Below are 27,436 nucleotides of genomic sequence, written 5' to 3'. Positions count from 1 at the left end.
AGGAGCTCTTGTAAGACAGGCCTGGTGGTGACAAAATCTCTCAGCATTTGCTTGTCTGTAAAGGATTTTATTTCTCCTTCATTTATGAAGCTTAGTTTGGCTGGATATGAAATTCTGCATTGAAAATTCTTTTCTTTAAGAATGTTGAATATTGGCCCCCACTCTCTTCTGGCTTGCAGAGTTTCTGCTGAGAGATCCGCTGTTAGTCTGATGGGCTTCCCTTTGTGGGTAACATGACCTTTCTCTCTGGCTGCCCTTAACATTTTTCCTTCATTTCAACTTTGGTGAATCTGTTAATTATGTGTTTTGGAGTTGCTCTTCTCGAGGAGTATCTTTGTGGCGTTCTCTCTGTTTCCTGAATTTGAATATTGGTCTGCCTTGCTAGGTTGGGGAAGTTCTCCTGCATAATATCCCGAAGAGTATTTTCCAGCTTGGTTCCATTCTCCTCGTCACTTTCAGGTACACCAATCAGACGTAGATTTGGTCTTTTCACATAGTCCCATATTTCTTGGAGGCTTTGTTCATTTCTTTTTACTCTTGTTTCTCTAAGCTTCTCTTCTTGCTTCATTTCATTCATTTGATCTTCAATCACTGATACCCTTTCTTCCAGTTGATTGAATCGGCTACTGAATCTTGTGCATGCATCACGTAGTTCTCGTGCCATGGTTTTCAGCTCCATCAGGTCATTTAAGTTCTTCTCTACACTGTTTATTCTATTTAGCCATTCTTCCAATCTTTTTTCAAGGTTTTTAGCTTCTTTGCGATGGATTCGAACACCCTCCTTTAGCTCGGAGCAGTTTGTTATTACCGATCTTCTGAAGCCTTCTTCTCTCAACTCGTCAAAGTCATTCTCTGTCCAGCTTTGTTCCATTGCTGGCGAGGAGCTGCGTTCCGTTGGAGAAGAGGCACTCTGATTTTTAGAATTTTCAGCTTTTCTGCTCTGGTTTCTCCCCATCTTTGTGGTTTTATCTACCTTTGGTCTTTGATGATGGTGATGTACAGATGGGGTTTTGGTGTGGATGTCCTTTCTGTTTGTTAGTTTTCCTTCTAACAGTCAGGACCCTCTGCTGCAGGTCTGTTGGAGTTTGCTGGAGGTCCACACCAGACCCTGTTTGCCTGGGTATCACCAGCGGAGGCTGCAGAACTGCAAATATTGCAGAACGGCAAACGTTGCTGCCTGATTGTTCTTCTGGAAGCTTCATCTCAGAGGGGCACCTGGCCGTATGAGGTGTCAGTCTGCCCCTACTGGGAGGTGCCTCCCAGTTAGGCTACTCGGGGTTCAGGAAGCCACTTTAGGAGGCAGTCTGTCCATTCTCAGATCTCAGACTCCATGCTGGGAGAACCACTACTCTCTTCAAAGCTGTCAGACAGGGATGTTTAAGTCTGCAGAAGTTTCTGCTGCCTTTTGTTCAGCTATGCCCTGCACCAGAGGTGGAGTCTACAGAGGCAGGCAGGCTTCCTTGAGTTGCAGTGGGCTCTACCCAGTTTGAGCTTCCTGGCCACTTTGTTTACTGAATCAAGCCTCAGCAATGGTGGGTACCCCTCCCCAAGCCTCGCTGCCACCTTGCAGTTCGATCTCAGACTGCTGTGATAGCAGTGAGCAAGACTCCGTGGGTGTGGGACCCTCCAAGCCAGGCGGGGGATATAATCTCCTGGTGTGCCATTTGCTAAGACTGTTGGAAAAGCACAGTATTAGGGTGGGAGTGATCCGATTATCCAGGTGCCATCTGTCACAGCTTCCCTTGGCTAGGAAAGGGAATTCCCCAACCCCTTGCACTTCCCGGGTGAGGCGATGCCTTGCCCTGCTTTGGCTCATGCTCCATGGGTTGCACCCACTGTCCTGCACCCACTGTCGGACAAGCCCTGGTGAGATGAACCCGGTACCTCAGTTGGAAATGCAGAAATCACCCGTCCTCTGCATCGCTCATGCTGGGAGCTGCAGACTGGAGCTGTTCCTATTTTGCCATCTTGGAACCTCCCCCAAAGCCTGGCACTTTAAAGACAAAAACCTAGGTCTTATCTTTGATTACTTTCTTTCATTCACCTACCATATTAGGTCCATCAGAAAGTTCTTCTGAGTTACTCGTAAAACCATCTCAAATCTGTTCACTTTTCTCCAACTCTACTACCACAACTCTTACATATGCCACTGGCACTTTAAGTGCCAGGCTCAAAGTCATATTCAAATATTGGAATATTAAGATTACGTTCAAATATTGGTTATTCAAATGTTCAAATGTTGAACATTTAAATATTCAAATATTGGTTATTAAGATCTTCATAATAACCTTTTAAGAAATGTAGAGTAGGTGCTATCCTTTCCCTTTCATAGATTAGGAAACAAGCACTGAGAAGTTAGGTCCTCTTCCTGAGGTCACAGGGCCACAGTGTTAGAGGAAGGACTCTGTTCCACTCCCACTGTTCCTCCCACTCTTGAGTTTTGAGAGGACCCAATACCTACCTTCTTTCTTCCCTACCCTGAACCAATTGAGATGAGAAAAAAGACAAAAAAGAAATGCATATGGGACATCAAAATGTCACATTTATGGCTTATGAAACAGATATTGGAATATGGGCTTATATTTATAGGCATGTATAATTCTCAGCTCCAGAATTAGATAAACCTACCCTCCCAAGCACAGAAAATGCTGGATGCCCACAGTCCTCCCCATGCAAGGGGCCTGTCCCTTTGGAAATTACAGCATCAGGGAACTGAAGGACTGCTCTTTGGGGGTGGCCTGACTCCCAAGGATTAAAGGGAGGAAAGAGCTAGGTTGTGCATGCCCTGTTAGTCTCCCTAATTCCCTCATCAGATAACTCACCCTACCTTTCTGAGGAGGAGCAAGAAATGGATCCAAAGGGTGAAGGGGTTAAGGGAAGTCTTTCCTCATGGAAAACAGAAAAGGGGGAAATATTGTTCCTCCTCTGACATATGCCATGCCACTTCTCAGATTGTTATACCCGGAACATTGAGAGAACTCTTTCTTTCATGCTGCGCCCCCACCCACCATCCCAATACTCTCTTGCCTCTGCCTTATCTTCTTTATCTTCAGTTGCCCAAGCCAGAACCCTAGGTGTTACCTTTGATTCCTTCCTTTTATTCACCTACATATTAGATCCATTAGAAGATTCTTCTGATTCACTCCATAAAACAATCTCTAATCTGTTCACTTTTCTGCAACTCTACTACCACAACTCTGATTCAAGTCACCATTATCTTTCACCCAGATTATTGAAACTGCTTCCTAGCTGCTCTGCCTACTTCTGTCTGTAACCATTTCTCATGTAGAATGTTCATGAGCAAAAGGAGTTCATCCTGGGTAGGCAGTGGATAGGATGGTAGAGCCAGATTTTTCAAGGGCCTTGTTATCTTAGTCACCTTCAGTTGAAGACAGTGATCCGTGAAAGGCCTGGGAGCAAGAAGGGGCACAGATCTGGGCTTCCCTGCAGTCATCATCTATGGGAATGCAGGCAGATGACCTCTCTCTCTGGCCCTCAGAATCTCCATATATAACATGGGGGGGGTTAGGAAAATGACTTCTGAGACTCTCTCAGCTCTAAAATTCCATGTTAATTATGAAAACACAGAGAAGAAACCTTACAAAATAATTCTGCCCCAAAATTTTAAGCTACTAGCTTTGTAGCAGATTATTCTTGGTGTTGAATGAGGCTCATGTCTGATCTTCTCATAGTGTGTCTAGTGGCTGCTCTATCACGTTACCAGAGGGGCTCAGGGCTGTCATCTGACTGAAAGTACTGATGAGGTGACTTGTAACAAATCTCTATTTGTGTAACAGCATGTTGTTTTATATATCTTTAGGATAGCTGGGGAAAAGCCATTCTTTGATACTGCCACTGCGTGATTTTTTTTTTTTTTTTTTGAGACAGACTCTTGCTCTGTGGCCCAGGCTGTAGTGCAGTGGCATGATCTTGGCTCAGTGCAACCTCCGCCTCCTGGGTTCAAGCTATTCTCCTGCCTCAGCCTCCCGAGTAACTGGGATTACAGGTATGTGCCACCAGACCTGGCTAATTTTTTGAATTTTTAGTAGAGACGGGGTTTCACTGTGTTGGCCAGGCTGGTCTTGAACTCCTAACCTCAAGTGATCTATCCGCCTTGGCCTCCCAAAGTGTTGGGATTACAGGCATGAGCCACCATGCCCGGCCTTGGGTGATATCTTGAAGAAAGAAATTATCTGGGTCTAAGTTTGTTTCTGGGTCTTCTCATCAACTGCAATAAAGGATATAGACAACTATCATGTCATAGGATCTGAGTCCTTTTGTCTCCAAGTAAAAAAAAAAAAAAAATCACAGAAAGTTTTTCTGCATACTTATTCGTCTAAGAACACATAATAAGTCTACAGGAATGAGATAGGCCCTAGACATAGGAATAGTGGACAAAAGATATATGCCTCAAACTAACGACTTCACAACCTATAATTCTTTTATAGTTCTATGCACCTCAAGATTCCTGGCTTTTCCAACTGTAAGAGTCTCCGGACATCTCTGAGGACCCATGAGCAGTGAACAAGTTAATTAGTGATTAACACTAACAGAAATAAATTTACCACTTGATATGAGCAATAATGGGACCCAGGATAGGTTCATTGACTGAGAAGAGTAAAGAGAATCTACAAGGGAACTCAAGATGAACTGACTACCTCAGCTTTGCCAAAAGCCAACCATGTTTAAGTCAGGCCTGCCTGACTTGAAAGGGGCAATCAACAGCCTTCCTTGACCTTCTATCTATCATCTCACCTTCTGACTCAATGACTTTATTATTCTGAAGTTCTGACCCCATACTTCAATTATAAAAACAAACAAACAAATGAACAAACAAACAAGAAACCTAAGTAGAAAGGAAAATTGATGGTTACAATACAGAGACCAACTACTTTCTCAATGTTATATTTCTATAATTTCTTAGACAATCTACTCCATGATTGTTTCACATTGTAAGATTTATTATAGAATCTTCCAAAAAGTGAACTGAATTCAACATTATAATAACATAAGACTTCTGCTGATAAGACTTCATCCATACATTTTATAGTCCTCAAAGGATCAGCTGCAAAAAAATCATTTTTCAATTAACACACAGGTGAAGAGCTCATATCAACTGTACCAACCAACCCCCCCCCAAAAAAATTAATAGTAATAGCCAATATTTATTGAGAATATGTTATGCACTAGGCACTGTGGTAAGATTTAGTTATCTCATTTAATCCTCACAAGGTTCTATGAGATAGACACCATTACTTCCTACATTTTACATGTGAGGAAGCTAGACTTGAATAGGTTTAGTAACTTGCCCAAGTTTATACAGCTAGTAAGAGGCAGACCCCAGATGCAAACTGAAATTATCCAGCTCTGTTTAGATTCTACAGTTTTACCATTATGGGAAATATTAAGGATTACATTCAGGTTCTGTTCACATGTTCAAGGCTGGATTCCTGTCCATGAAAGAAGGTGGCTCCTTGATGGAATATGAAGTTCAAAAATCTGCTAGAATGCATTCCAGAAGCTGTTTTAGCCATTCACATCCATTGACATCAGGTAACTGATTATTTTTGTGCAAAGATCCTAACAATCATGTCAGGTTTGGAGAGTTTGGAACAAGATGCCTCAGGAAACTTCATGGTTTGCAATATAATCCATTAATGCCTGTGAAGGCAATACTACTACTACTACTACTACTACTATTGACAGTAGTGATAGTTAACACTTATTAGAAGCTTTCTTAATTTGCCCAAGGTCACCAGCTATTAAGTTGGAGAGCCAGGGTTTGAACCCATATTGTTGGAGCCACAGTTTGTACTCTTAACCACCACAAACTGCTGTCTCTGGTGTGGTATGTAAACAATGAGTGGCAGTCTGTTCAACAACATCTTTTCACAATGCTCTTTACCAAAGTTGTGAGACAGTGTTGCCAAGGACTAAACAATATTTCTGGAAGCTATGTTGTGAGTGTGCAAAATGGATAGTTTCTTTAAATATGAAAAACTTTCATTTGTCATCACAACTAATCAGTACCAAAATCTGCAGGGAAGGAATCTGTTTATATTACTAGGAATTAACTGGATGATATAGTTAACAGATTTCCTACAACATTTTAGAGAGTTTTCAAGGTAGAGTTTGAGTTGCTCTATGCAGGTCTTATACTTGCATATATCCATCATAAAACAAAGAGATGTACAATTTGTCTCTGAGAAAAAACCTGAAGCTCTAGTGTATACAAGCAAGCAACTTATTCTAGAAAAAAACTGCACATTTCTCTTTATTGTGAAACTTTTTGTAAACTCTAGGTGACCTGTAAGTGGGGCACTGAAGTTACAGCCATACCAGTGATCTATTGGTCCAATAGCTTTTTGCTGTTCTGCTATAGGGAATGTCCTTTGGGTGGCATTTGTTACCTTAGTCATGGATTGGTTTGATTGCTGGAGCTAGACACCTACTGAAGCAATCAAAAATAATAAGTGGAGTGGGGTATAACATCCCCCAAAAAAACATCTAGGGACAGAATTTGGGAAATGGAGAGTTTCTATTGTTTCTAGTCTGATTCCTGTTCTGTATTCTGAATGTGGTGATATACTTGTGTAGCACTTTATGATTTATAAAATACTTCACCATATACTACCGAATTCATCCTTGCTGTCTGAAAGTTAAGAATTACTGTCCTCATTTGGAGAGTAAAGAAACAGTCTGAGAGAAGTTAAATGGCTCAGTTTTGGGGCTGGGCAGGGGATTCAGGACTTGTGGAATCATATGCAGTGCTTGTTATACCTCCCAAGAACTTCTTATGTGACCGTGATCATCAGAGGTTTAACACAAGGGTTTATATCAGAAAATCATACATTTTACTGATTTATATATATATATATAAACATTCTGTTTTTGGAAAATATGGTAAAATCAGGATTCTTCACTTCTTTGGTCATTGCATTATTTTTATGAAACGGCCTATTACTGGAAAAAATATTTGAAAGACATTTGCAATTCATGATGTTCCTACTCTTCATGAAGCAAGAACTTCAAGCTTTTTGGGAGATATTTTATTTCTTCTATGTTTTCCTTCTGCAGAAGTCAATCTTTGCTAATATATTTAATCATAGACTGGAAAAAATAAAAAGACATGGTGTTGAACTGGTGACAAGAAGAATGGCAAGCAGTATTAACTTCTTACTCTTTTCTAGTACATTAGGCTGAACAGAAACTACTGTTTGTACCACTGACAAGTTTCTTTATGGTTTTTGAGCTGTATTAAACACCAACATGGACAGAGGCCTTGAGGACAAATTGCTAACTCTTCAAAGTAACATAGTGTGGTGAAAAGAGCCCAAGCTTTAGACTCAAGCATCTCTGAGTTAGCATCTTGGCTCAGTTATTGGTAAATTACTTAACATGAGATAAGCTACTTAGCTTCTCTTAGCTTCAGTTTCCTCATATGTATAATGGGGCCAGTAATATCCACTTTGCATGGTTGTTGTGATTATTCCATGTGTGCAAAACTCTGGCACAGATTTTTGCATACATAAATGCACAGGTTATATGGTAGGCTCCTGGTAAATGATAGCCATCATTGCTATTATCTGAGGAATCAATAAGTCTTGTAATTACCTCAATTTCTTTGCAGTTTAAACTGATCACAAGTCTCATTTAGTGCCTGTTTTAAAGGCTAGCTCACCGTATGTGGTGCTGGAGTAATTGGTATGACTCTTATGTCTCCGCTTGTCTACTGGCTTAGAAGATCAAGATTCAAAGCCAAAGTTATGAGCCATCTGCCACTGCAAAACCAAATTATGTTGTCTTTCTCTTCAAAGCAAATTTTGATGTCTGAAGAACTTTGATCTGTCTTTTCTGGATAGTCAAATCTGTGTACCTTAGCAGGATTTGGCTAATATCTTGAATTTAGTGTGAAAGGCGGACCCAGTGAAGAAATTTCCTGGGGAATTCATGCTATTTATAAGCCATCAATGTGAATCATCTGCCCATGACAGATACTGTCTGTTAGGGAAATAGCATTGATTCTTATAAAAAATGTACAGTTCCTTAAGTTCCATTTCACAAATGGGCACCCAGTACCTAATATGAGCCAGATATAATATAATAGTATAAGACTGCATTGCATAAACCACAACCAGAAATTATCTTTGTGACAATATCAGTTAGAAACTATAACTAAAGGCAAATGATTTATTTTTATCCTGTAAAAGGAAAAAACATCTATAAAATCTTTAGCAGCCATGGATGCCTCAGCCCCCATGTCCAAGGGGGCCAGCTGTCCCTCGCCTCCCACCATTCTCTCTAATGATTTAACATGAGGTTAATACAGAGCAGCTTTGCAGCAATAAGCAATGCCTTGGTTAAGGGCTCTTGCCCCTAAGTGTAGGGTTTTTGTTTGTTTGTTTGTTTTTAACTTCTATGTAATATAGTTATAATTTTAGAGGCTTCATGGCAGAATATCCTGAATGCTTGCAAGTTTTTAAAATCAAGTTTAGCATTCTGAATGTTACTTAACAAAATCACATACTGAGGCTCATGGTGGGGAGAATGGAAAGTCCATCATGTAAAATAGATTAGCTACACATTAATATCTTTCAATTTGCCACCAGTTTATTGACTTGGAATAGCCATTTACTCTTTAAAATTGTATACATAAGGGGAAAGTTCCAGGTTAGATCTTTCAGAACATGAAATAGATCAAATATATAACTAGGATGGAATTTTTTTTTTTTTTTTGAGACAGAGTCTTGCTCTGTCACCAAGGCTAGAAAGCAGTGATGTGATCATGGCTCACTGCAGCCTTAAACTCCTGGACTCAAGCCATCTTCCAGCCTCCGCTTCCTAAGTAGCTGGCACTACAAATGTGTGCCACCACACCTGGCTAATCTTTTTCTTTTGTAGAGATGGAGTCTCAATGTGTTGACAAGGCTGGTTTCAAACCCCTGGCCTCAAGTGATCTTCCCACTTTGGCCTTCCAAAGTGTTGGGATTACAGGCATGAGCTACCATACCCAGCCTTAGGATGAATTTTATTTAATTGTATGTATCTTTAGAATGTTTGAATAAGAACTATTTATGAGGTATGTGAAGCCAGCTGAGGCTGCATAAGAAAATTACATTTACTAATTGTCCTCTTTCCTCACACAAGATCCTAGACTCATTTAGAAACAGAGAAAAGGAATAGTAATGTTTACACCATGCCTTTACAATTTTTTGAAAAGAAAGCAAAAACCTTTTATGTGAGAAAATTACTTTTGTGTGATCATCTAAAGTTTGGGGCATATGATTAATATGGGCCTTATCAGAAATTTATGTTCAAGGTAGTCCTTTAATTTGCAGGCTGGTTCAGCTGTTTTGTAACATCTGGGGGATAATGCTTGAAAGATTGTCTTTTCGAGGAGAAAAGGATACAGGGCAGATTTGAAACCGGAGAAATAGCACTTCCAAAGAGGAATTTAGTGCTTTTGATGCCTCGGCAATGACATCTGTCATCCAAAGTATTATGAAAAACTGGAAAACTTGCCATGCAGACTTAAAATAAATATTAGCTTCTAACATTTCTGAAAAAAAAAATATGTGTGTGAAAATAGCTCATTGTAGGTCTTATCTAGTTAAAAGTTAATACTGAATATACCTTCTTTGCAGAAGTCACATGGTTCTTTAAAAAATTTTCTGGCCGGATGCGATGGCTCACACCTGTAATCCCAGCACTTGGAGGCTGAGGCGGGTGGATCACAAGGTCAGGAGTTCGAGACCAGCCTGACCATTATGGTTAAACCCCATCTCTACTAAACATACAAAAATTAGCCGGGCGTGGTGGTGCATGTCTGTAGTCCCAGCTACTCGGGAGGCTGAGGCAGAAGAATTGCTTGAACCCGGGAGACAGAGGTTGCAGTGAGCTGAGACTGCACCAGTGCACTCCAGCCTGGGTGACAGAGCAAGACTCTGTCTCAAAAAAAAAAAAAAAAAAAAATTTCTGAGCTTGACACGGAGGCTCACACCTGTAATCCCAGCACTTTGGGAGGCTGAGGCAGGAGCATTGTTTGAGCCCAGGAGTTCGAGACCAGCCTGGGCAGTATAGTGAGACCTTGTATCTACTAAAACTCAAAAAGATTAGCTGGGCGTGGTGGCTGTGCCTGTAGTTCTAGCTACTCGGGAGGCTGAGGAGAGAGGATCACTTAAGCCTGGGAGATCAAGTCTGCAGTGATCTATGATTGAGCCACTGCACTCTAGCATGGGCAACAGAGTGAGACCCTGTCTCAATAAATGAATAAATAAATAAGTAGATAAAAATTTCTGACTGTTCATTTTTATCATTCTGTATTTTTTGACTTTAAATTACATGCATGTCAGACACTAGTATCAAAGTCATAAAAATTACCTGGACAAAACAATGTAGAAAGAACTGTAAAGAAGGAAGGCAATTCTGTTTAGTAGATGATCTGTAATAAATGGTAATGTCAAAGCATAGTAAAAGAAAAAGAAAAGTGAGCAAATTGAGGTATGTAGTTCTCTGAAGAAACATTCCGTTTTAGTATCAATAAGTCTGTGGAGTGAAATTTTAGTTTAGTGGTTTAGCCACAGTGTTCCTGTTAACATAACAAGGGTTGGGTTGTTAACTGCTCATGTTGCTAAATCATAACCCTAAGAAGTCTGCGCATTCAAAACGATATGTGTGCTGAACATATCAGAAAGGACAAGAGCTTCAGTTCTTCAATTTTCATTATATTGTCCATTGCCTTTAAAAAATTGTGAAATGCATCATATATTCAAGTGGAAGAATAAAATATATACGTACAGCATAAAGAAGTATAAACTGGACATCCTTCTACTCACACCAGATTAAAATATAAAACACTAGCTGGGCGCTATGGTTCACACCTGTAATCCTAGCACTTTGGGAAGCCGAGGTGGGTGGATCACTTGAGGTCAGGAGTTCGAGACCAGCCTGGCCAACATGGTAAAACCCTGTCTCTACTAAAAATGCAAAAATTAACCAGGTGTAGTAGTGCACTCCTGTAATCCCAGCTACTCCGGAGGCTGAGGCAGAAGAATAGCTTGAACCCAGAAGGCGGAGGTTGCAGTGAGCTGAGATTGTGCTGTTGCACTCCAGTCTGGGGAACAAGAGTGAAACTCTGTCTCAAAAAAAAAAAAAAAAAAAGTCACTACGTTGAAATCTTCTGGTGCCCTTTCACAATAATATTATCCTTTCTCTTGTCACCACCACTTTCATTAGCATGCTGAGTGTTGTGTGAAATATCCCCTTGTTTCCCTCCCCATGACTTTGCCACCTATCTTTGTTTTCCTATACAATATGCAATTTAATTTTGCCTGCTTTTGAGCTTTGTATAAATGGAATCATTCTACATGTATTCTTTTGTTTCTTTTTCTGCTCAACATTATGTTTTTGAGATTAATTCATGTTGAAATGTGTAGCAATAATTTCCAGTGCCGTATAATGTTCCTTTGTATAAATATATCACAATTTATCTGTTCTACTATTGACAGACTTTTGAGTTATTTCTAGTTATTTTATTTTATTTTTATTTACTTATTTTTATTTTTTGCTTTTATCAATAATGCTGCTATGGGCATTTTGTATCGGTCTCCTGGAATCTTGGCATCATATTTGCATGACCGCAGACTTTTAACTCTTCATTTTTGTAACTTTTATTTATTTATTTTTAACTCTTAGGTTTGGGGGTACATATAAAGATTTGTTACATAGGTAAACTTGTGTCATGGGGGTTTGCTGTATAACTATTTCATCACCCAGGTATTAAGCCTGGTACCCAATATTTATTTTTTCTGCTCCTTTCCCTCCTCTCACCCTCCATCCTTAAGTAGACCCCAATGTCTGTTGTTCCCTTTTTTGTGTTCATGAGTTCTCATCATTTAGCTCCCACTTATAAGTGAGAACATGCAGTATTTGGTTTTCTGTTTTTGTGTTAGTTTGCTAATAATAATAGCTTCCAGCTCTATCCATGTTCCAGCAAAAAACATGATCTCATTCTTTTTATGGCTGCATAACATCCATGTGTATATGTACCACATTTTCTCTATCCAATGTGTCATTGATGGGCATTTAGGTTGATTCCATGCACGTCCTGCAAAGACATTGATTCCTTGTGTTTGTTATTGTTAATAAGGCTTCAGTGAATACTCGTGTGCATGCCTTTATGGTAGAATGATTTATATTCCTCTGGTTATATAGCCAGTAATGGGATTGCTAAAAATATGGAATGCCTCATGAATTTGCTCATCATCCTTGCACAGGGGCCATGCTAATCTTCTATCATGCCAATTTTAGTATATGTGCTGCTAAAGTGAGCACAAGCATTCGTTTCTTAGTTATTCAGTGTTCTTCTTGTTCTGCTGCCTCTTCCTCTTTACAGTGAATATATATGGGGCCAGGACCACCATGGTCACCAGAGCACAAATTCTAGCTTTCCCTACCAAGCCCATTCCCCTCATGGCCACCTGGTCTATGGACAGGGTCCTCGTTTACCTCCCAGCCAAGAATAGAACAGGCTACTCATGGTGGGTATGAAAGTATGGGCCATGCAAATGTTCTGGGGTGAACTCAGTGAGTGACTCCCCCTCAACCCTCTTTTCATATGTTTGTGTTTTCTCTTATTGTGGAGTACTGGTCCATGTCATTGGCCCATTTTTCCTATTGAATTTGCTTTTTTCTTATTGATTTGTAGGAGCTCCTTATATACATATATATTCTGAACACCACCCTCTTTATTGGTTATATGTATTACAAATATTTTTTCTTCTTTATTGCTTGATTTTCATTCTTTTTTTTAATAATGTGGAATGAAAGAAGTCAAACAAGAATGCATACTGCATGGCTAATTTAGATAAAACTCTAGAAAATGCAAACTACTCTCTAGTGACAGGAAGCAGATCGGTGTTATCTGAGGTGGGGCATGGTGGAGTGGGAGGGATGGAAGGTGGGATTAAAAAGGGCATGAAGAAACTTTGGTGGGGGTGATAGTTATATTCATATCTTGATTGTGGTCATTTCATGGGTGTAACCATATGTCCAGACTAATAAAATCATATGTGTTAAATATGTACAGTTTTTTTGTATTTCAGTTATATCTCAGTATATCTGCTTTTTTATAAAAAGAAATTTGAATATTTACATTAAAGGGTATCTAATCTATAACCCTTAGCAATTTTTTTATTATACTTTAAGTTCTAGGATACATGTGCAGAACATGCAGGTTTGTTACATAGGTATACATGTGCCATGGTGGTTTGCTGCACCTATCAACCCGTCATCTAGCTTTTAAGCTCCCCATGAATTAGGTATTTGTCCTAATGCTCTCCCTTCCCTTGTCCCCCACCCCCTGACAGGTCCTGGTGTGTGATGTTCTCCTCCCTGTGTCCATGTGCTCTCATTGATCAACTCCCACTTATGAGTGAGAACATGTGGTGTTTGGTTTTCTGTTCATGTGTTAGTTTGCTGAGAATGGTGGCTTCCAGCTTCATCCATGTCCTTGCAAAGGACATGAACTCATTCTTTTTTATGGCTGCATAGTATTCCGTGGTGTATATGTGCCACATTTTCTTTATCCAGTCTATCATTGATGGGCATTTGGGTTGGTTCCATGTCTTTGCTATTGTAAATAGTGCTGCAGTGAACACATGTGTGTGTGGATCTTTATATTAGAATGATTTATAATCCTTTGGGTATATACCCAGTAATGGGATTGCTGGGTCAAGTGATATTTCTGGTTCTAGATCCTTGAGGAATCACCACATTATCTTCCACAATGGTTGAACTAATTTACACTCCCACCAATGGTATAAAAGTGTTCCTATTTCTCCACAGCCTCTCCAGCATCTATTGTTTCCTGACTTTTTAATAATCACTATTCTAACTAGCATGAGATGGTTTCTCATTGTGGTTTTGATTTGCATTTCTCTAATGACCAGTGATGATGAGCTTTTTTTCGTGTTTGTTGGCCACATAAATGTCTTCTTTTGAGAAGTATCTGTGCCTAGCCTTTGCCCACTGTTTCATGGTGTTGTTTGTTTTTTTCTTGTAAATTTGTTTAAGTTCCTAGTAGATTCTGGATATTAGACCTTTGTCAGATGGATAGATTGCAAACATTTTTTCCCATTCTGTAGGTTGCCTGTTCACTCTGATGGTAGTTTCTTTTGCTGTGCAGAAGCTCTTTAGTTTGATTAGATCTCATTTGTCAATTTTGGCTTTTGTTGCAATTGCTTTTGGTGTTTTAGTCATGAAGTCTTTGCCCATGCCTATGTCCTGAATGGTATTGCCTAGGTTTTCTTCTAGGGTTTTTATGGTTTTGGGTTTTACATTTAAGTCTTTAATCCATCTTGAGTTAATTTTTCTATAAGGTGTAAGGAAGGGGTCCAGTTTCTGTTTTCTGCATGTGGCTAGCCAGTTTTCCCAGCACCATTTATTAAATAAGAAATCCTTTCCCCACTGCTTGTTTTTGTCAGGTTTGTTGAAAATCAGATGATTGTAGATGTGTGGTGTTATTTCTGAGGTCTCTGTTCGTTCCATTGGTCTGTGTATCTGTTTTGGTACCAGTACCATGCTGTTCTGGTTTCTGTAGACTTGTGGTATAGTTTGAAGTCAGGTAACATGACATGTCCAACTTTGTTCTTTTTGCTTAGGATTGTGTTGGCCATACAGGCTCTTTTTTGGTTCCATATGAAATTTAAAGTAGTTTTTTTCTGATTCTGTGAAGAAAGTCAATGGTAGCTTGATGCGAATAGCATTGACTCTATACATTACTTTGGGCAGTATGACCATTTTCATGATCTGATTCTCCCTATCTATGAGTATGGAATTTTTTTCCACTTGTTTGTGTCCTCTCTTATTTCTTGAGCAGTGCTTTGTAGTTCTCCTTGAGGAAGTCCTTCACGTCCCTTGTAAGTTGTATTCCTAGGTATTTTATTCTCTTTATAGCAATCATGAATGGGAGTTCACTCATGACGTAGCTTTCTGCTCGTCTGTTGTTGGTATATAGGAATGCCTGTGATTTTTGAACATTGATTTTGTATCCTGAGACTTTGCTGAAGTTGCTTATCAGCTTAAGGAGTTTTTGGGCTTAGACAATGGGGTTTTCTAAATATACAATCATGTCACCTGCAAACAGAGACAATTTGACTTCCTCTCTTCCTATTTGAATACGCTTTATTTCTTTCTCTTGCCTGATTGCCCTGGCCAGAACTTCCAATAGTATGTTGAATAGGAGTGGTGAGAGAGGGCATCCTTGTCTTGTGTTGGTTTTCAAAGGGAATGCTTCCAGCTTTTGCCCATTTGGTATGATGTTGGCTATGGGTTTGTCATAAACAGCTCTTATTTTTTTGAGATATGTTCCATCAATACCTAGTTTATTGAGAGTTTTTAGCATAAGTGCTGTTGAATTTTATTGAAGGCCTTTTCTGCATCTATTGAGATAATCATGTGGTTTTTGTCATTAGTTCTGTTTATGTGATGGATTACATTTATTGATTTGTGTATGTTGAACCAGCCTTGCATCCCACAAAAGAAGCCAACTTGATTGTGTTGGATAAGCTTTTTGATGTGCTGCTGGATTCGGTTTGCCCTATTTTATTGAGGATTTTCACATAAATATTCTTCAGGGATATTGGCCTGAAAATTTCTTTTTTTGTTGTCTCTCTCTGCCAGGTTTTGGTATCAGGAAGATGCTGGCCTCATAAAATGAGTTAGGGAGGATTCCGTCTTTTTCTATTGATTGGAATAGTTTCAGAAGTAATGATACCAGCTCCTCTTTGTACCTCTGGTAGAATATGGCTGTGAAGCCATCTGGTCCTGGGCTTTTTTTGGTTGGTAGGCTCTTAATTACTGCCTTAATTTCAGAACTTGTTATTGGTCTATTCAGGGATTTGACTTCTTCCTGGTTTAGTCTTAAGAGGGTGTATATGTCCAGGAATTTATCATTTCTTCTAGATTTTCTAGTTTATTTGAGTAGTAGTGTTTGTAGTATTCTCTGATGGTAGTTTGTATTTCTGTGGGATCACTGGTGATATCCCCTTTATCATTTTTTATTGTGTCTATTTGATTCTTCTCTCTTTTCTTCTTTATTAGTCTAACTAGTGGCCCATCTATTTTGTTAATGTTTTAAAAAAAACAGCTCCTGGATTCATTGATTTTTTTGATGGGTTGTTCATGTCTCTCCCCTTCAGTTCTGCTCTGATCTTAGTTATTTCTTGTCTTTTGCTAGCTTTTGAATGTGTTTGCTCTTGCTTCTCTAGTTCTTTTAATTGTGATGTTAGGGTGCTGATTTTAGATCTTTCCAACTTTCTGTTGTGGGCATTTAGTGCTATAAATTTCCCTCTCAACACTGCATTAGCTGTGTTCCAGAGATTCTGGTCCGTTGTCTCTTTGTTCTCATTGGTTTCAAAGAACTCCTTTGTTTCTGCCTTAATTTCATTATTTTCCCAGTAGTCATTCAGGAGCAGGTTGTTCAATTTCCATGCAGTTGTGTGGTTTTGAGTGAGTTTCTTAATCCTGAGTTCTAATTTGATTGTACTGTGGTCTGAGAGACAGTTTGTTATAATTTCTGTTCTTTTACATTTGCTGAGGAGTGCTTTACTTCCAACTATGTGATCAATTTTGGAATAAGTGCAGTGTGGTGTTGAGAAGAATGTATATTCTGTTGATTTGGGGTGGAGAGTTCTGTAGATGTCTGTTAGGTCCACTTGGTCCAGAGCTGAGTTCAAGTCCTGAATATCCTTGTTAATTTTCTGTCTTGTTGATCTGTCTAATATTGACAGTGGGGTGTTAAAGTCTCCCACTATTATTGTGCAGGTATCTAAGTCTCTTTGTAAGTCTCTAAGAACTTCTTTTATGAATCTGAGTGCTCCTGTATTGGGTGCATATATATTTAGGATAGGTAGCTTTTCTTGTTGCATTGATCCCTTTTGTCTTTTTTGATCTTTGTTGGTTTAAAGTCTGTTTTATCAGAGACTAGGATTGCAACTCCTGCTTTCTTTTTGCTTTCTATTTGCTTGGTAAATATTCCTCCATCCCTTTTTTTTTGACCCTATGTGTCTTTGCTTATGAGATGGGTCTCCTGAATACAGCACACCAATGGGTCTTGATTCTTTATCCAATTTTCCAGTCTGTGTCTTTTATTTGGGGCATTTAGCCTATTTACATTTAAGGTTAATATTGTTATGTGTGAATTTGATCCTTTTGTCATGATGTTAGCTGGTTGTTTTGTTACGTTTTTGTTTTTGTTTTTTGTTTTTTGTTTTATTTATGAAGTATTTATTGATCATTCTTGGGTGTTTCTCGGAGAGGGAGATATGGGAGGGTCATAGGATAATAGTGGAGAGAAGGTCAGGAGATAAACACATGAACAAAGGTCTCTGGTTTTCCTAGGCAGAGGACCCTGCGGCCTTCTGCAGTGTTTGTGCCCCTGGGTACTTGAGATTAGGGAGTGGTGATGACTCTTAAAGAGCATGGTGCCTTCAAGCATCTGTTTAACAAAGCACATCTTGCACCGCCCTTAATCCATTTAACCCTGAGTTGACACAGCACATGTTTCAGAGAGCACGGGGCTGGGGGAAAGGACATAGATCAACAGCATCCCAAGGCAGAAGAATTTCTCCTAGTCAGAACAAAATGGAGTCTCTTATGCCCACCTCTTTCTACACAGACACAGCAACAATCTGATCTCTCCTTCCTTTCCCCACACTTCCCCCACTTCTTTTCAACAAAACCGCCATCGTCCTCATGGCCCGCTCCCGATGGTCGCTGTCTCTTCGGAGCTGTTGGGTACACCTCCCAGACAGGGCGGCTGGGCAGAGGCGTTCCTCACCTCCCAGACAGGGCAGCCGGGCAGAGGCGCTCCTCACTTCCCAGACAGGGCAGCCGGGCAGAGGCGCTCCTCACTTCCCAGACAGGGCGGCCGGGCAGAGGTGCTCCTCACTTCCCAGACTGGGCGGCCGGGCAGAGACGCTCCTCACTTCCCAGACGGGGCGGCCGGGCAGAGACGCTCCTCACTTCCTCCCAGACGGGGTGGCGGCCAGGCAGAGGTGCTCCTCACCTCCCAGACAGGGCGGCCGGGCAGAGGCGCTCCTCACTTCCCAGACTGGGCGGCCGGGCAGAGGCGCTCCTCACCTCCCAGACGGGGTGGCCAGGCAGAGGCGCTCCTCACTTCCCAGACGGTGTGGCGGCTGGGCAGAGGCGCTCCTCGCTTCCCAGATGGGGCAGCCAGGCAGAGGCGCTCCTCACTTCCTCCCAGACGGGGTGGCGGCCAGGCAGAGGCGCTCCTCACCTCCCAGACGGGGCGGCCGGGCAGAGGTGCTCCTCATCTCCCAGACGGGGCAGCCGGGCAGAGGCGCTCCTCACTTCCTCCCAGACGGGGTGGCGGCCAGGCAGAGGCGCTCCTCACCTCCCAGACGGGGCGGCCGGGCAGAGGTGCTCCTCATCTCCCAGACGGGGCAGCCGGGCAGAGGCACTCCTCACTTCCTCCCAGACGGGTTGGCAGCCGGGCAGAGGCACTCCTCACCTCCCAGACGGGGCAGCTGGGCAGAGGTGCTCCTCACTTCCCATATGGGGTGGCGGCTGGGCAGAGGCGCTCCTCACTTCCCAGATGGGGCAGCCGGGCAGAGGCGCTCCTCACTTCCTCCCAGACGGGGTGGCGGCCAGGCAGAGGCACTCCTCACTTCCCAGACGGGGTGGCCGGGCAGAGGTGCTCCTCACTTCCTCCCAGACGGGGTGGCGTCCGGGCAGAGGCGCTCCTCATCTCCCAGACGGGGTGGCCAGGCAGAGGCGCTCCTCACCTCCCAGACGGGGTGGCCAGGCAGAGGCACTCCTCACTTCCCATAGGGGGTGGTGGCCGGGCAGAGGCGCTCCTCACTTCCCAGATGGGGCAGCCGGGCAGAGGCGCTCCTCACTTCCTCCCAGACGGGGTGGCGGCCAGGCAGAGGCGCTCCTCACCTCCCAGGCGGGGCGGCCGGGCAGAGGTGCTCCTCATCTCCCAGACGGGGCAGCTGGGCAGAGGTGCTCCTCATCTCCCAGACGGGGCAGCCGGGCAGAGGTGCTCCTCACTTCCTCCCAGACGGGGTGGCGGCCGGGCAGAGGCACTCCTCACCTCCCAGACGGGGCGGCCGGGCAGAGGTGCTCCTCACTTCCTCCCAGACGGGGTGGCAGCCGGGCATAGGTGCTCCTCACTTCCTCCCAGACGGGGTGGCAGCCAGGCAGAGGCACTCCTCACCTCCCAGACAGGGCGGCCGGGCAGAGGCGCTCCTCACTTCCCAGACGGGGCGGCCGGGCAGAGGCGCTCCTCACCTCCCAGACGGGGCGGCCGGGCAGAGGCGCTCCTCACTTCCCAGACGTTGGGCGACTGGGCAGAGGCGCTCCTCACTTCCCAGATGGGGCAGCCGGGCAGAGGTGCTCCTCACATCCCAGACGATGGCGGCCGGGCAGAGACGTTCCTCACTTCCTATACGGGATGGCGGCCGGGCAGAGGCGCTCCTCACATCCCAGAAGATGGGCGGCCAGGCAGAGACGCTCCTCACTTCCTAGACGGGGTGGTGGCAGGGCAGAGGCTGTAATCTTAGCACTTTAAGAGGCCAAGGCAGGAGGCTGGTAGGTGGAGGTTGTAGCGAGCCGAGATAAGGCCACTGCACTCCAGCCTGAGCACCATTGAGCATTGAGTGAGCGAGACTCTGTCTGCAATCCCAGCACCTCGGGAGGCCGAGGCAGGCAGATCACTCGAGGCCAGGAGCTGGAGACCAGCCCGGTCAACACGGCGAAACCCTGTCTCCACCAAAAATACAAAAACCATTCAGGCGTGGCAGTGCACGCCTGCAATCCCAGGCACTCGGCAGGCGAGGCAGGAGAGTCACAGGAGCCCGAGGGAGGGAGATTGCAGCGAGCCGAGATCACGGCAGCACAGTCCAGCTTCCGCAACAGAGGGAGACCGAAAAAAGAAAGAGAAGAAGGAGAGGGAGACCGAAGAAAGGGGAGAGGGAGGGGGAGGGGGAGGGGGAGGGGGAGAGGGAGAGGGAGAGCTATTTTGAACATTAGTTGATGCAGTTTCTTCATAGTGTCACTGGTCTTTATATTTTGGTGTGTTTTTGCAGTGGCTGGTACCGGCTTTTCCTTTCCATATTTAGTGCTTCCTTCAGGGGCTCTTGTAAGGCAGGCCTAGTGGTGACAAAATCCCTCAGCATTTGCTTGTCTGGAGAGGATTTTATTTCTCCTTATGAAGTTTAGTTTGGCTGGATATGAAATTCTGGGTTGAAAACTTTTTTTTTAAGAATGTTGAATATTGGCCCCCACTCTTTTCTGGCTTGTAGGGTTTCTCCAGAGAGATCCACTGTTAGTCTGATGGGCTTCCCTTTGTAGGTAACCTGACCTTTCTCTCTGGCTGCCCTTAACATTTTTACCTTTGTTTCAACCTTGGAGAATCTGATGATTATGTGTCTTGGGGTTGCTCTTCTTGAGGAGTATCTTAGTAGTGTTCTCTGTATTTCCTGAATTTGAATGTTGGCCTGCCTTGCTAGGTTGGGGAAGTTCTCCTGGATAATATCCTGAAGTGTGTTTTCCAACTTGGTTCCATTCTCTCCATCACTTTCAGGTACAGTAATCAATCATAGGTTTGGTCCTTTCACATAGTCCCATATTTCCTGGAGGCTTTGTTTGTTCCTTTTCATTCTTTTTTCTCTAATCTTGTCTTCACACCTTATTTCAGTAAGTTGATCTTCAATCTCTGATATTCTTTCTCCCACTTGATAAATTTGGCTATTGATACTTGTATATGCTACAGGAAGTTCTCATGCTGTTTTTCAGCTCCAATAGGTCATTTGTGTTCCTCTCTCAACTGGTTATTCTAGTTAGCAGTTCCTGTAACCTTTTATCAAGGTTCTTAGCTTCCTTGCGTTAGGTTAAAACATGCTCCTTTAGCTCAGAAGAGTTTGTTATTACCCACTTTCTGAAGCCTACTTCTGTCAGTTCGTCAAACTCATTCTCCATCCAGTTTTGTGCCCTTGCCAGAGAGGGGTTGTGACCATTTGGAGGAGAAGAGGCATTCTGGTTTTTTGAATTTTCGGTTGTTTTTTGCACTGTTTTTTTCTCATCTTCATGGATTTATCTACCTTTGATCTTTGAGGCTGATGATCTTTGGATGGGGTTTTTGTGTGGGGGTCCTTTATGCTGATGTTATCACTTTCTGTTTGTTAGTTTTTCTTCTAACAATCAAGTCTCTCTTCTGCAGGTCTGCTGCAGTTTGCTGGAGGTCCACTCTAGACCCTGTTCACCTAGGTATCATCAGTGGAGGCTGCAGAACAGCAAAGACTGCTGCCCGCTCCTTCCTCTGGAAGCTTCATTCTTGAGAGGCCCTGGCCTAATGCCAGCCAGAGCTCTCCTGTATGAGGTGTCTATACAGGTGTCTGACAACCCCTGTTGGGAGGTTTCTCCCAGTGAGGAGGCACAGGGGTCAGGGACCCACTTGGGGAGGCATTCTGTCCCTTAGCAGAGCTAGTGCACTGTTGCTTTTCATTCTTAATGGAAAACCCAAGTCCTTTTTTTTTTTTTGAGATGGAGTCTCGCTCTGTCGCCCAGGCTAGAGTGCAGTGATGCAATCTTGGTTCACTGTAACCTCTGCCTCCTGGGTTCAAGCAATTCTCCTGCCTCAGCCTCTCCAGTAGCTAGGACTACAGGCATGTGTCACCACACCCAGCCCAAGCTCTTAATTTTAATACTACTTGATTTATTGATCTTATAGAAATTTGCATTTTTGTTCTTATTCTTGAAACAGGGTATGAAGAAAAATATTCTCCTATAGTGTCTTTGGAAATTTTTATAAATTTGTTTTCATATTAAGTATTTAGTTTAATTGTAATTCCTGTTTTTGTGTTAGGGTGTAGGATATGAATACAAGTTTATTTTTTTTTCTATTTGAATAAGCAATTGACCTAGGGTCATTTATTGAGAAGTTCATCTTTTCTCATGATCTGTGATGTCTGCTTTGCCATAAATCCATTTTCTATATGTGCATGGGTTTGTTACTAGGCTCTCTATTATTCTGTTGGTCTATTAATCTATGCCTGTATTACTATCACATTGCCTTAATCTCTGTAGCTTATAGAAAGTATTAATATCTAGTAGGGTGAATCTTCTCCCCAACCCCTATGCCTTGTTCTTCCTCAGGAGGGTCTTGGCTTCAGCTGGCCCTTTATTCTTTCATGTCAGTTTTATAATCAGCCTGTTGAGTTTCACACATACACACATGTACACACTCTGATAGGATTTCAATTGGAATTGCACTGAAGTTATAGGTCAGTTTAGGGGGAATTACTGATGTATGAGAGTCAGTCTTCCTACCCAATAATATGATATATATATTTTTTCCAATTTAATCTTCTTTAATGTCTTTTAAGACTTTTTTTTAGTTTTCTCTATAAAAGTCTTACACATTCTTTGCTATATTGTATCCTAGGTATTTAAAAATGTTTATTGATATTTTAAACAGTGTATTTAAAAAATTATATTTTTAGTCAATTTTGGTTATCTAGAAATGCAATTTACTTTTGTGTGTCAATTTGGAATCCAACAACTCTTATTTAAATTTTTATCTGTAGCTTGTTTAAGATTTTCTGTGTAAGCAATCATATCATCTGCAAATAATGATGGTTTTCTTTCTTTACAATCCTTTACCTTTTATTTCTTTTTCTTACCTCCTACTGTGCAAGAACCTCCAGTATCATGTAGAACAAGACTGATTATAACAGGTCTCTGTCTTGAAACTGAGCTTATAGAAAATGCTTTCAGTTTAATCATTAGGTATGAGGTTTCTGTGGGTTTTTTGAAATCCCCTTTATTGGGTTAAGAAAGTTCCCTTCTATTCCCAGTTTGCTAAGGAAGTTGTTGCTATTATTTTTCAAATAATAAGAGAATGCAGAGTTTTATTAACTTTTTCTGCCTTTACAAAGATATGAATTTTTTTACCTTACACTGTTAATGTGGTGAATTACTTTAATTGATCTCATATTAAACCAGCCTTGAATTCCTAGGAAACATCAACTTGGTCATAAAAAGTTATCTTTTTTTATATATTGTCTGATTTGTTTCACAAAAATTTTGGTTTTTAGGGTTTTTGCATCTATATCCATTCATAAGCAAGACTGGCCTATATTTTTATATTTTCTTTTTTTTGTCACCCAGGCTGGTGTGCAGTGACACAATCACAAGATTCACTGCAGTCTCAACCTCCTGGGCTCAGGTGATCCTTGCACCTCAGCCTCCCAAGTAGCTGGAACTACAGGCACATGCCACTATGCCTGGCTAATTTTTAAAATTTTTTTATAGAGACAGTGTTCCACAATGTTGCCCACTCTAGTCTCAAACTCCTGGGGTCAAGCAATCTTGCTGTGTTGGCCTCCCAAGGTGTTGGGATTACAGGTGTGAGCCACTATGCCCAGCCTGTTTTTTTCTTAGAATACTCTTGTCTGGTTTTTAAAGCAAAGTTATATCACAAATGAACTGGGAGAATGGTCTTTCTTTTTCCATTATATGGAATAGTTTGTAATAAATTAGAATTGCCCAATGCCATGATGTTTGGTAGAATTTCCTAGAAATCTATCTGGATCTGAGGATGTGTGTGTGTGTTTAATGGGAATATTTTAAAGTACTGATTCAATTTCTTTAAAGCTTATAGGACTCTTTATGTTCTCTAGTTTTTTGAAAGATTTTTTTGGATAAGTTTTTATCTATTTACTTCATCTAACTTTTCAAATTTATTGGCACAAAGTTGTTCATAACACCATTATATTTGTTTAATCTTTGTAGCAACTATAGTTTTAGCCCCATTTTATTCCTGATTTTTTAAAATATAAGGCCTCTCTCTTTTTTTTCTCTCATGATTATTCTCTCTAGAGATTTTCATATGTTATTCTTTTTTTGAACTTTGTTAATTTTTGTCTTAGTCAGTTTTGTGCTGCTATAACAGAATACCATAGACTGGGTAATTTATAACAAACAGAAATTTATTGGTGCACAGTTCTGGAAGCCAGGGAGTCCAAGATCAAGGTGTCTGCATCTGGTGAGGGCCTTCTTGCTGTGGCATAACATGGTGGAAGGCATCATATGGTGAAAGGGCAAAGAATGCTGGGAGGAGGCAGACCCACTTCTGCAATAATGAACCCACTCAAGTGATAATGGTATGAGTGTATTCATGAGGGCAGAGCCCTCATGACCCAAACACTTCTTAAAGGTCCCACTTCCTAATATCATCACAATGGCAATTAAATTTTAACATGAGTTTTGAGGGGGAAAAACATTTAAACCCTAGCAATTGTCTTCATTATATATTTCCTGCCATTTTCATTAACTTTTGCTCTTATTTGTATTATTTTTTCCATTTTCTTGAATTTATTTTGCTGTTCTTTTCCCCTAACTTCTTATGGTTGGATGATTATTAAGTTGAACTTTTTTTTTTTTACCTGAGGTAAGCATTTACAACAGAACCTTTAAGAACTCTTTAACTGTGGACCATGGTTTTGATATATGATGTGTAATCATCCTGGTATTTTTATAGTTAGACATTATTTTTCTTAGTATTTTCTAAGTATTTTATAACTTCTATTTTAATTTTTTGATAGATGGGTAATTCAGAAATGTATTCTAAATGTTTAAATATTTGATTTCACTAGTTATCTTTTTATTATTGTTCCTAACTAAAGTGCATTGGAGTTAAATTATATTTTCTGCATGATGTCAGTTATTTGACATGGTGATTTCAAATTGGCTAACCCGATGACAGCTTTTGGTGAACTTTCATAAACTTTTCATGTCAATCATGGAACTAATTATATGAAATCTCTTGTTGTTGGGTGCAGTGTAGCTAGATGTATGAGATGTATGTGAGCATGCTGATGGGTGGCTTATGGTGGGGAAGACAATATCCAACGATGCCTATAAGATAACCTTTCTTAAGTAAGGCAGAGGGACTTGGAAGCTATGAAATTTTTCAATTTGTTTTTGAAACGCCATCTGAAGGAGTATCTAGGAGTCTTATAGACTTTGGTAGCCTAGGGCTTGTTGCAATTTCTACTGCTTCTGTTGTTCCGTACTATGCAGATCCTAAAGTGAAGAATTCTAGTGGGTTAAATTGATTGCTCATTTTACTGGAACACCTCAGAAATGAATTGAGATTTATAGAATGGTTCCTGACCCTGTTATTTGCATGAGAGTAAATGCTAGCCGATATATTAGATCTTTCTAGCCCAACAAAACCCAAACCTGAAAAATATGAATGGTCTAATTAGCTGGCTATTCCAGGTGCTTGGATTAGTTCGTAAAACAAACACTGCAGCATTTTGCTAGCTGGCTAAGAAAATGACATGTTACAAGGCAGCAGGCAAGAGAACAGTTCTAAGAGGGGCTAATCAACTCTATCCGAGGTGGAATAGCTTAGATGAGAGTGCCAATAAACATGCCGACTCATTTCTCCAGTGTGTCTGGCTAGAGGGCTCCTACTCGCAAACATTTATGTGAAAGCACTTTGGTGCTTTATTTAAGGAAAAGGCACGCTTGTATTTATCCAGATTATTTACAAATGATTCCTGCTGATGGGATCCATCCTCTGAATGACTTCCCCACAGGTTGACACCTTCAGTTTGGTATGTCACTCCTACTCTCATATTATAGGGCGAGAGATTCATGTCCCCATTTTTTTTTTTTTTTGATGGAGCATGTGACCATATAACTTCTGCAAGGAGTCCAGGTACTCTTGGCACTTTGCTTATTTGTAGCTGAAGCTAGGGTGAACACCAAGGAAATGGAGAACCTGGCCTGGGAATGGAGAAGGAAGGCTTCAGGGATGCAGAGACTTATAGTGGGGAAGGGAATGTGTGTGGAACCAACCAGCTCCAGGAATCCACCTGCAAGGTTGGTGGGAAGTAGTGTTAAGCTGCTTCCAAGTCCTTTTCCCAGTGGAAAATGCCTGATTTTTTCTAACCTGGGCTTTCAGTGGTGGAACACACTGCTGTGGCTGGAGGACTTGTTCACAGCAATCTTTTACAAACTTTTATTTACTAGTTTAATAGTTTGTTGAGTTTTTTTTTAGTTGATAGTATTCATTCTTTTGGAAAATCAGGATGTTTTCCAAGATTATATATGCTATGCCACATAAGAAGTTGTGATATTTCACATTAAATGTGGAGAAGGTCAGAATCTGAGAGAGTTGAAAAATCCATCCATTTCACATATCAGAACATTGCCCAATTATAGTATCTTGACAGTCTTCTGTTCTTTGTTCTTTGTGATTTTCGGGCAATACCACTAAGTTCCTTTGGCATTCTGGGTAGCAGGTCAATTGGACCTTTTATGATAAGAGATTTTTTAGCTAGGATGATAGTGGCTTAAAAAAAAAACAGCCAGGGCCATTTGGATTGCTAGCTTGGACTCACTTATATCTTGCTGAAAGTATAGAATGCTATGGTTTTTCATAGAGATAAATTATTTATGAATATTGACCCACCTCCAGCTTGACGGCTGTCATCTGGTGTATGTTGCCTATCTATTTTACTGACAATTCAGTGGCATAATGGCTTCTATGTTTTTGGAGGGCACTTTTGAAACTATTATGCTGTCTTAGATGGTAATTTCATCACCCTTAGGAAATTATGCTAATTTTACTGATTTCTAAACCACTTTTCTTCATGTAACTTTCTCATGTCATAATAAAACCACTTATAACATGTAAAATAAATTCTAACACTTTTTTTAGTGGTATTGTGTCTATATCATAATATAATCCATTTCCTCTTGAATATGTAGATATTTTTCAATTTTTCCTTATCATAAATTCCTAGAAATGAAATTATTAAAGAGTATAAAAATTTTTAAAAGACTTTTGTTACTTCTTGCCAAATTGCCCTCCATATTTATTGCACTAATTTATATTCTCATTAGCAATGTATAAAAGTAGACATTTCACTGGTCGTTTCAATAAAGCTAGATATTGGCATCTTAAATGATTAATACTATAGTATTTCATGTTAAAATAGGAAATATGTCTTGGCAGGGTTTGAGTAAATTTTTTGTTTTACTTTTGCAATTTATTAAGAGATGAGTACATTTAAGTCTTTATTTTGCTTGAAATTAATTTTGATGTCTGATGTGAGATAGGGGTCTAACTTATTTTTCCCAAATATGTAACTAGTTGAATAATCCATAATCTTCTGACTGATTTTAAATAATACTCTTTTGATTAACTAAATGCACTTATTTCTATAGACATTTATTTCCACATGTACATATACATATATAGGCATATGTGGCTCTCTATTCTTGTTCATCAATTTTTCCATTTTTAGAACAGTTTTAATTATTGTTGCTTTGAAATAGATTTTAAAATCAGATATTCACTGTATTTTTATCATCATGTTCTCACAAGAATGTATGA

At 40.9% G+C, this 27,436-nt stretch overlaps 1 protein-coding gene and 1 non-coding gene across 3 annotated transcripts in view; one reads left to right on the top strand and one right to left on the bottom strand.

Moving 5' to 3' along the window:
• PDE11A (phosphodiesterase 11A) overlaps positions 1-27,436 on the top strand; it is a 466,208-nt gene that overhangs the window by 21,454 nt on the left and 417,318 nt on the right. The gene's annotated exons all lie outside the window — the stretch shown is intronic.
• LOC129032190 (U6 spliceosomal RNA) lies at positions 12,231-12,333 on the bottom strand. The gene has a single exon (XR_008501216.1). It is a non-coding gene; the product is annotated as a U6 spliceosomal RNA (small nuclear RNA).

Source organism: Pongo pygmaeus, chromosome 11, assembly GCF_028885625.2.
Source record: "Pongo pygmaeus isolate AG05252 chromosome 11, NHGRI_mPonPyg2-v2.0_pri, whole genome shotgun sequence".
NCBI classification, from domain to species: Eukaryota; Metazoa; Chordata; class Mammalia; order Primates; family Hominidae; genus Pongo; species Pongo pygmaeus.
The sequence above is the reverse complement of the archived record's forward strand: the minus strand, read 5'-3'. Positions and strand labels throughout refer to the sequence as shown.